The sequence below is a fragment of the Pezoporus flaviventris genome, unplaced genomic scaffold (genome assembly GCF_033815535.1).
Source record: "Pezoporus flaviventris isolate CSIRO_AGI_PZ_B2104156 unplaced genomic scaffold, CSIRO_AGI_Pfla_v1 ptg000002l, whole genome shotgun sequence".
Classification (NCBI taxonomy): domain Eukaryota; kingdom Metazoa; phylum Chordata; class Aves; order Psittaciformes; family Psittacidae; genus Pezoporus; species Pezoporus flaviventris.
The window spans coordinates 76,018,040-76,027,922 of record NW_026892550.1 but is presented as its reverse complement, the minus strand read 5'-3'; the positions used below and the strand labels follow the sequence as shown (position 1 = coordinate 76,027,922).

Below are 9,883 nucleotides of genomic sequence, written 5' to 3'. Positions count from 1 at the left end.
TATATAGTCCTTATACCAGTAATAGCAAATTATTGTGCAAACAGATTTTGGCTCTTGGTACTAATCAAATATCTACATAAAGATATCACTGCTTACAGACATGACAGCAGACCATCCAAAAAGTGGTAGAAGGACATGTTCTTACATTACTGTTACATGTTAATTTTCTCTGCAGAAGCTGTATTACCTGAAAGAACCACCAGTTAATGCTAAAGAGGAAGTTTGGTCTGCCGTTAATGTGACCAGCCTTCTGCCTTGCGCAATTGTAGCCACAAATTTTAGCCATTTCATACTTCAGATGGCATTTGGGAAAACTTCTTCACAGACCACTGTAAGATTACAACACCACACAAGAAAAGGTAGCTGTACCTTAAAGAGAATGCTGAAAGTGCAAACTCCAAGCAACAGAGACTTAAGGGTGAAAAGCAAGAGTTACAGGTGTCCTTACCAAACTGATTGTTTGCCCTGAAGCAGTGTTAATGTTGTTGATCTCCTCTAATTTAAAACCCACGAATTCTCTACTGATACCCTAAGGGGGCTATCACTGATAATGGAGATAATGCTGGACCCACTAGCTTTGCCACAAACCACAATTACTCTGACATTAAAAATAAAAGGTTGTCCTTCAATGACACTGAGGGGCAGTAGTAGGGGTCAGTGTATGCATGTTATCAGTGGATTTCACAGTCTTCTGACAGCAGAGGAAGGGAAAGGCTGTGTAATCCTCCCCAGACCCAGGAATGAAAACCAGGAGGACACTGAAGTAGGCAAAGACTCATCTTCCTTTCTTTTGACTGCCCCACCCTCCACCCCCAGTCTGTCTAGTCTCCTCATCCTTTGTCCCCACCCTGTTTCTTTTTCTCCCCCTGCTGTCAGGCCCAGGTTTCTAGTCTGGTTCTAAATCTTTCCTCAGTTCCTCATGCCAAGCTCTATCCTCTGGACTACTTTTCCTTTGCATTTCACTACGGCTTCTCGCCATGTGTTCAATAGATGGGTTTAATTTCCCCAGTTTTTCTTAATCCCTACCTTCTTTTTTGAACTTCAAAGCCTATGTTCCCATTCCCTGACCAATCATCATAACCTTGTACCTTAGTTTTTTCCATAGACTTTTTAATTTTCCTTTCCCCTAACACTTTCCCTCCTCACAGTATTCCCAACTGCCTATTCTGCTCTCTTGGCACGGCGATAGTCTCCAGTCCTAGGAGATTGCCCATCACCATCACACTGGCACACCTGCCTACGTACAACAGGTAATGCCTGACAATCTCCAGGCAGCTCTGCTTGGGAGCTCTGCTATTCAGGCCACCCCACAGCCCTTGCTTCCTGGCACAAACCAGCACAGGCAACCTGACAATGTCCCACAACGTCACATCACTTTGGGCCCTGCTGTCCTCAGGGTTGAAGGATGACAACAAAGGAAAAGAGAGGCCATTTTGCATTGTGTGGTATCTTCTTTTCAACAGTTCTCCAACCTTTCACTACAGAAGTTCTAACTGACACTGTTCTGAAGCATCTGGACAAGTTTAACGTTAGAAGAAAATCAGTCACAAGACTTCCTCTGAAATTGTTTGAAATGAGGCAGAATTTCAGCTGATCAATTTCAAGCTCACATGAATTCCTTTCTGACAAAACAGCTGAAAAACTGAAACAATTTTTGAAAACTCATACAACTTTTATCACAGAACTCTTATTACAAAACTATTCTTCTTTAAAGATGATACTACTGTAGATTACCTCAGCAACAGCAACCAATAGCAAACTCATCCATCATCTAGGAGTGCTTCATTACAGGAAAAAGTAACAAAATATACGTGGCTAACTTTATTACCATAAATATTAAGGGCTTTCATTCTGACTAATTGCACACCTTGAGTCATTTCACTGAAGTCAACAAGTAACTTGTAAAACCAACAAAAAACTTGGTAAACAAACAATATTAAAATCATTTCCCCCAAAGACCAGCAAGTCAAATTAATTGCAATTAATGATAGCAATTCATTAATAAAATCAAGGTGGCCTGCTGGCATTTTAGTGCATATGTTTCTGTGCATGTATTATAATCCCAAGGATGTTATAACTGAGTGCTCAGAAGTCTATTTTTGTAAGATTCACTAGGCATCTTGGCCAAGAGGAATGGTGGATTTTAGCTGTTATTTCCATTCATAATTGAATTGCAATTTTTCAGGCAGAATAATCTCAGTGTTTTCACAGTGACAGCAAATTTATGAATCAATTTATGGGCTTTGTCATCTAATGATTCATTTATTTAAAAAATACCAAACTAATATTGATGGTTCTTTTCATTAGGTTACACATCACATTTTATGTCAGTTGCTCCTAATAAGAAGTTGAGCTTTTCTTTTATTAATTTCTTCCTCATTGTTGCATTTCCCACTGTTATTGTTGGAATACAAACAAATAAGGAGACTCACCTCAGAGGTATTAGCCTTTTCTTATGACATCAGTGTGTAGGCTGTGCAAAGTCAAGGCATCAGTTAGTCACTCGCACCATCTGTGTGGGCCTGGAGAAAGCAAGATGCAATCTGTCATATGGTGAGCTTTGTACAAAACACCAACAATCCGCATTCAGCTGCACAGATGAAATGCATCCCTTGAGGAGCTTCAGCCTGCCAGAGCGTGCTGTTGTGGATGTCAGCTGCTGGGGGTCAGATCTTCATAATGCAAGGAGGGAAAACTTGCTGTTTGTCCAGACAAGAACTAGGAGGGTGGTGGGAGTCAGATCCACAGCCTAAAGTTTGCTAGCCAGACTGCGGTGATATTAAGTAGCACTTTAAAATTCCGGAGCCAACATCCTTTCTCATTTTTACTGACGTAAGAAAATTTGTTCAGGGATGATCTGAATACAAGAAAGGAGAAAGTGATGAAATAATTTCTTTTACGTTTTACTTCCCATGGGAGTAAACCTATTGTATTCCCTGGCCTCCTGAACCTACCATGATGTTGTTCCTCAAGAAGGGGAAGGCAGGGGTCTACCATGTAAAGGAAAAGGCTAACTGCACAGTTAACACTCTGCAAAAGTCTCCCTGCACAGCAGTGTGTGGAAGGAAGAACAGGACATGACAGGATATATCCCCAGGCTACCTCACCTATTTGGTTGGAATTTATGACGTTACTTTTCACTCACACCCTTGAAATTGCACCTCTCCACTGACTTCTTTGGCAGTCATCTCCAGATTTTATTTTTAGCATACAGATCACAATTACATGAAGGTACCGCAATATTTTTATGTACAGCACTTGCATGTTCCCAAGAAAAATATACAAGAGCCTTTACAGCCCTACATCAAATTACTTCAGCTTGTGCTGAACAGAATTTCTGCAATATGTGTTTTCACTAACTAGGTCACAATCCTACATTATGGATACTATCAGATGACACCAATGCCATGCCCACTACTTCATTTTAATAAAGCACATTTGTGGAAACGACTTTAAAGGACAATTACTTTTCCTACCTTACTATTTGTAGTGGTACCAAGTAGCCCAAAAGGTATTATTACTTGCTGAGCAATGGTCTCCTTTCTTCCTTACATACTGCTTGCCACTTTTTTAAATGTAAAGAACTCATATACTTATTTTCAGATAAAAATATGACCTCATACACAAATTGATTATTAAGTAGTTAGTTTTATGGAACGCTGTTTTTTTTTCCTAGTAGTTGATTTTACCAGAGAGACACAGATGAGCATAAATACTTTTCCCAGCCGTGGCTGTGGAATGGAGAACAGAATGAAGAAGCAGAGATCATTAGCAAACAAAAGGAGCTTTAGCAAACAAAAAACCTCCAAAATTCTGAGGCAGGAGAATGCAGTCTGTGTTCTCACCCCAACAGTCACCAGAAAGAAATGGTAGACCAAGCTTTCTACTGTAGTAGACAGTATAAAATAAAATAAAATAAAGTAAAATAGCCTACTGAGTGCAGCCCAAAGGCATTTGGTTAAGAAAGCCATAAAAGAACCTTTCTTATGCTTTTTCTGTAAGCACTAGAGCCAGCCCTTTTCAAGTTTTGCAGTGTTTAATACTGTGTACTCTTGCTGTCCGGTTTCTAGAAGTCTCCATGATCCATAAAGGCAAACAGATGACACAGTTGCAAGCATCATGGAGTTGTTATCCTGATGACAAGCTCTAAATCAAACCTTCTCTGTAATCCTTCCTTACACTCTTACCTTCAATACACTGCACATAACTTTCTAGAGAAACTAATATTTTAAGGTATCTCCATTTTGTCTACAATTCTTAAACAGTTGAACCCCAGACAACATCTCCCATGGTCTCCAAGTTAAGTACCCATAAAGCATCTCAGACCTCTAAAAGTGGAATCAATTAAGGCCTCAATCTAAACCCCTTAAAAATCTATTGGGCTCTTTCAACTGAACATGGTAGCCATTGGTTTTAAGACATTTGAATTCCCAACCAGTTATTGCTATAAGTCCTAGCCCTATGCATGTGAAACTGCTTGGGTATAGCACATGCAGTAAGGACAACTATTAAAGATGTGACAGAGATAATGATGAAGTGATCAGTATAAAAAAAAAAAAAATCACCATAATTTGTAGCTTAAGCCAGTTGTACTTAGCAGATGAAAGTAATTTCTCTGAAGAGAAGAAGAAGAGGCCCCTGAAATTTTAAGAAGGCGTAAACAAATGCTTTTGGCTGCCATATGTCTAAGTCACAACACCAAATTCAAAAAAGCTGCAGCATGTATGTTACTATATCACGTATTAGGCGGTGACAGAGGTGAATAGTTTTGGTTCTTAAAATTAGTAAAGCAGGCTTTGTTCTTCCATTCACATACAAAATAGATAAGCAGTAAATAGTCTAAGTATTTCATTTCAGCTTCTTTATGTCCTTTGTATACTGTCTTTAAAAAAAAGATTAGCATATATAACGATGTACTACCATGCAGGGTAATTGAAAACACAATTACACTACCTCTCAGACACAAGTCTTTTTTCTAGGACGGTTACATGAAAGAAAGGCAAATCACGCTGTAAGCAATAAATGAAAATAACAAGTTCTATGCAATTAGCTTGGTAGACTAGATGGAACGGGACAGAATTCAGATGTTGTATAAGTGAGTATAAACAAAGTAGTTAAGTAGTTGCTTGCTCTTTGTTACCTCATGTCTGATTTTGATCTATTGGAAAAGCAGTGGTACTGGGAGTAATTTAGCTGTAGTTAAATGTCATTGAATTCAACCTGCAAAAGATCAAGCTCATAATGATTAAGAGTTTTCCCACTTTTAAAAGCATTCTTTTCAATACCTTACAAAGCAGAGGCAGGGCAGAGTGGTCTGATCCCAACTGCTTTTAAAAGCAAAACCAAATATCATTAAGACCTTTACTATGAAATTCCAGTGGAATGGGAATTAAGGTTCTAGGCCAAAAGAGAAAAATCATGTGTAATAAAATAACACTGTATTCCAGCCTAGTCTAAGAAAATTCTACCGTCACACGCTTCTAGTGTTTTAAGACAGACCAACCAAACTTGCTGAAAAAAAGCCTTAAAAATGTCTAGGAATATAAAACATCATCCAGAAATAGCACAGCTCAGAGGAGGGTTACACATAGCAAAAAAGTGATGTTCATATTGAAATGCATGAGACGTGATTTCTTTCACTGGAACATGTTTTATGATTTTCACATCAATCTACTCTCACTAGAAATTACTCCATTTTCACTGGCCATAATGCATAATCTCACAATATTGAAGGCAAATAATTTGTCAGAAAGAAGAAAAAGAATAAGTATTCTTAGACACAGTACCTGTTGCTAGGCGTTTCCTAGGATGCAGGTGCCATTTGGATGGCAGTTGCATCACTCTATGGGTTAGGGTAAAGATACAGCCTTAACAACTCTTTTTTTTTTTTAATATCCCTTTGGTGCATTATTGCCCTTGTTAATCTTCAAGTCCCAGATGTAAGAAAAAGAAGAGGTTTTTAACTCCAGCAATTACAGCCACAGCCCATGGAAAGCAGAAGCAAGCAAAAGTCTTCTGGTATACCCAATTCCCTCCTCAAGACAGACAGACATAACCTTTTCAAATGAGACACAACCCAACACTCCACAAAACAAAAAGTTGTTTTTTTTTTAAAAAAGTGTATGACACAACGGAGGAAAGAGGGTAGTGCTGAGGGTAAATTCCAAACAGCTCAGCGTGTTTTCCTGGATTGTCTCTTATGTAACCTCAAAATTCAGGCTCACAACAGCCTGTTGGGAGCAGGGGGGAGTGGGTTGGGAACTCATTGACAATACCAGGCACATGTGCGTATACACACACAGCCACCACACACACAAGGTGACAAGAATTAGCTAGTCCACTGCAAATGTCAGCCAATTTATGTAATATCCTTTTACTCAGCATTTCTTATTCACTGGAGAGTGAAAAACCTCAATAAACAGTCTCTGGAGAATTGAAAGTGGAGAAGTTAGCTGGATTCATAGTCCTTCTCGAGTCACTGCTGCTACTGGCTGCTTGATAGTCTATACATTACTTCAGTTAAATAACCAGTGAACAAGCAGGCATTTATTTCATAAGTTATCCATGCAATTGGTGTTAGCAAGTTCTAATTGTTATTAACAGCAGCTGTCATTTTAAGTTGACTAAGCACAACAGCTCTGGGCTGCTGATGTTCATGTCATCCCATGAGAAACAAAGACTTACTCCAGAATCCAATTTGTCCAGAGAATAGTTTTTCAGATGGTAGAGAGCCAGAAAGTATAGACCAGATGACAGCAATGCTAAGCCTTGCTGATTTAACACACTTGGGAAACAAAGGAAGAGCTGAAAAGTGGGAGGAGAGTATGGAGATGACCAGGCTGGATATAAATAATATCGATTATTTCCCCAGCCTGCCTTTGTAGTAAAGAAATACATTGGTGGTATTCTTACACCACCTGGAAACAGGACCAAGAATCTCACCTGTTCAGTACTTCAGAATTACATATTTGGCATATTAACAAATATGACCTTTGTCACTATGCTATATTATTTTTCTATTATTGTTTTTAAATCACTTTCATTTCAGAACTCTAATTTCCTGTTAAGAGTGAGCAGTGGTAAGCTGTTATGAATACAACAGCTTTTTTTTTTAAAAAAAAAAAGTAGGAAGAAAGCATCACACAACAGAAAACATTTTAGTTAACTGGCTTACAATCAGAAACAAAAGCTGTTATGATCAAAATAAAACTTACAATACACATCTGACAGAATTCTGAAATTAAATCATGACCCTTCACAGGTATTGAAAAGTCTAAGAAAAATTTAGAGTTAAAGTTCCAAAACCAGGTACAGAAATTCACAATGAAATGTGGTCTCTATTTCTATAACAATGTAATAAGGGGAAAACAAAACATCTAATCAGCAAGCACAAAAGCTTGATTTTTAAGATTTGTTACAGTACTTGTGTTTATCATGGACACTCTTGATGACTCCAAATATACATAGAAAACTCACCTGACAAGCCTTCCCTTAAAGCCATAGGTTTATGCTCCTCTTCACAAAACTCATTTTTTCCCTACTCAAAATGTCTTAGTGACAGGTTGTACATTTAGGATCATCTATATGATGGAGAGGATTTTTTATTTTTTTTTAATTCAATTATAAGGTTCCAAAGAATTGTGTAATGTTTGGTTTTCTATTTTATACCTGACTGGTCAAACCATTTTCTTGCAATTATTTCAAAGCTCCATCATAAAGTAACCTGTTTATTCAGTTTCATAATTGATCTGATCTACGTGAAGAAATTGTATTCTGCAGAATTTTATTATAGTTATCTTCAACTCTAATGAATACTTCTGGGTTTGATGGAGAAGACAGATCTATTTAACATATGGATCTAACCTCTGAAACTGAGGGCAACATGTTGAAACATACCCTGTGAAAGACAGGAGCATGCATAGAAAGTTTAAAAATAAATCTGGTTTACATGAAAAAAAAAAAAAGTTCAGCTGTAATCTTAAACATTGTGTCAACATCCATTTTGTTTATTGACAAGACTTAAGTTCTTTTTCTAACTTTTTCAGTAATTAAGGTTCCTATTTGCTCCTCTTCCTCTGTCTGGAAATACAGCAGTAAATGATAACGTAAGTTGTCGCTACAATTATTTGGCTGACTTTCCTGAAAGAGGAAATTTTGTTCTAGTTTAAGCATAAAAAGATTATGTCTCAAATTATCATTGTCAATGACCCTTTATTTAAATGAATCTAGTTGATATGAACTGAACATACCATTTTCCAGAAGGCATATTTATATATGTCATAAATGTAGAATATCATTACATGCCATTATCTAGTATCTCTAAAAAAAACCCAAGTAAGTATCAGACTTGCTCTAAATCCTCCTGAATTGAGTCTCCTTTGAATGAAATACGGACTTGAGCAATACTTGATGAGGTGTCCCCTCCAACAAACCCCACTTGTACAGAGCATGCAGACACCACAGACCTTGCAGTATGAAGGAGGATAGATGATAATTTCTAAAACTGAGATTGCTATGATCTTCCACCATAAAGAAAGGAGCAGAAGTCTAAAGGATTTTTATTTTATTTTCAACTTGGAATTTATTTAGAGATGTTTAATTTATAATTACATCATGCTAGCTGAATGGTTGTGTTATGGTGCTCAGCCTAGAGATCCTCATGGATGCAGCTTTTAACAGTTTCTTTGTGTTAATGCATAAGGTCCGTATTTGTCTTTTTTTTTTTTTCTTTTTTTTTTAAATTTTTAAAATATTAATTGCATGATTTAAATACAAAAAGAAAGCAATAATAGCAGTGAAACAGTTTTAGGCTTCAAGTGGTTACTCACCTCTAGAATTTCTTGTGGAACCGAGTTGCTTCAGATCAATGCAGTCTGCAACATACATATCCTATCAATCTCTGAGTATAATTTGAAATATTAGCTATATGTAATGCCTTCAGAAGTATGTCTGATGTAACAGTAAGGGATTATCTGGTGTAATTGCAGCAACTACAAAACTTCTTGTAAAGAATTGTCATTGATAGTTACTGTGTGCAGCAGATCTTTGCTGCCTCAAACATACCTGCAGGGCAATGAACAGACATTCATTATTACAGTGAAGTAATAAACCTTTAAAGACCTACCTGGAGGTAAGACATGGGGCCTCGGCTTACTTGGTTAACAAAAGCTAGGTAACGCTGGAAAACTAGAAAAACGGGAATGGAAATTTTCTCCCTTGAAAGGAAGATTGACAATATATCCTTCCTCAGAGCAGTTCTTTCTGAGACTGCACAGCCTATAGGCAGTTCCCTGTAGGGTACACTGGAGTCGTCCTAGTGTAGGACTAGACGATGCAGTGGCTTGAGAAGGCCACATGGTTCCCACAGGTATCCCAAATATCAAAAATTCACTCATTATATTCTCTGGCTTGGCTTATACGTTACCCTAGATACCACCAGGGAGGCAGTCCCACCCAGAGCTGGTACTGTCCTCCAGACACGGCTACACAGGGCCTCTGCCTTAACATGCACTCCATTTTCAGTGTCATTTCTTTCACAGGACTGGAAAGTCCTGATTGATTGCAGCGAATCACAAGTAGCTCTAGTTCTTCTCAGAAGCAAACACTGGGCTCTTGATTCCAAATATTTCACAAATGAGGATGTTGTGGGGTTTGGCTTTAAGTCCTTTGCTTTCCTGCCAATTTCAAATGTGATTCAAAACCAAGTTCATTTTCTGATCTATGGCATTCATTCTAACAGGAATTTGTTAGAAGCAGAATATACAGGGGATTGCAAGAAAATAAGTCAGAAGAATTTCTGGAGCTGGCACATCCAAAAGAATTCAAGAGGCTAGATCAGATGACGAGGCCATCATCTTTATATTCATTCCTTCCTTCTCCACGC

The 9,883-nt window shown here is 37.9% G+C and overlaps 1 long non-coding RNA gene across 1 annotated transcript; it reads right to left on the bottom strand.

Moving 5' to 3' along the window:
• Nucleotides 1–2,242: 2,242 nt before the first annotated feature.
• Nucleotides 2,243–7,068, bottom strand: LOC133264207 (uncharacterized). Its single transcript, XR_009741611.1, has 2 exons — nt 6,685–7,068; nt 2,243–2,522 (listed from the first exon to the last, which is right to left on the bottom strand). It is a non-coding gene; the product is annotated as an uncharacterized LOC133264207 (long non-coding RNA).
• Nucleotides 7,069–9,883: the final 2,815 nt, after the last annotated feature.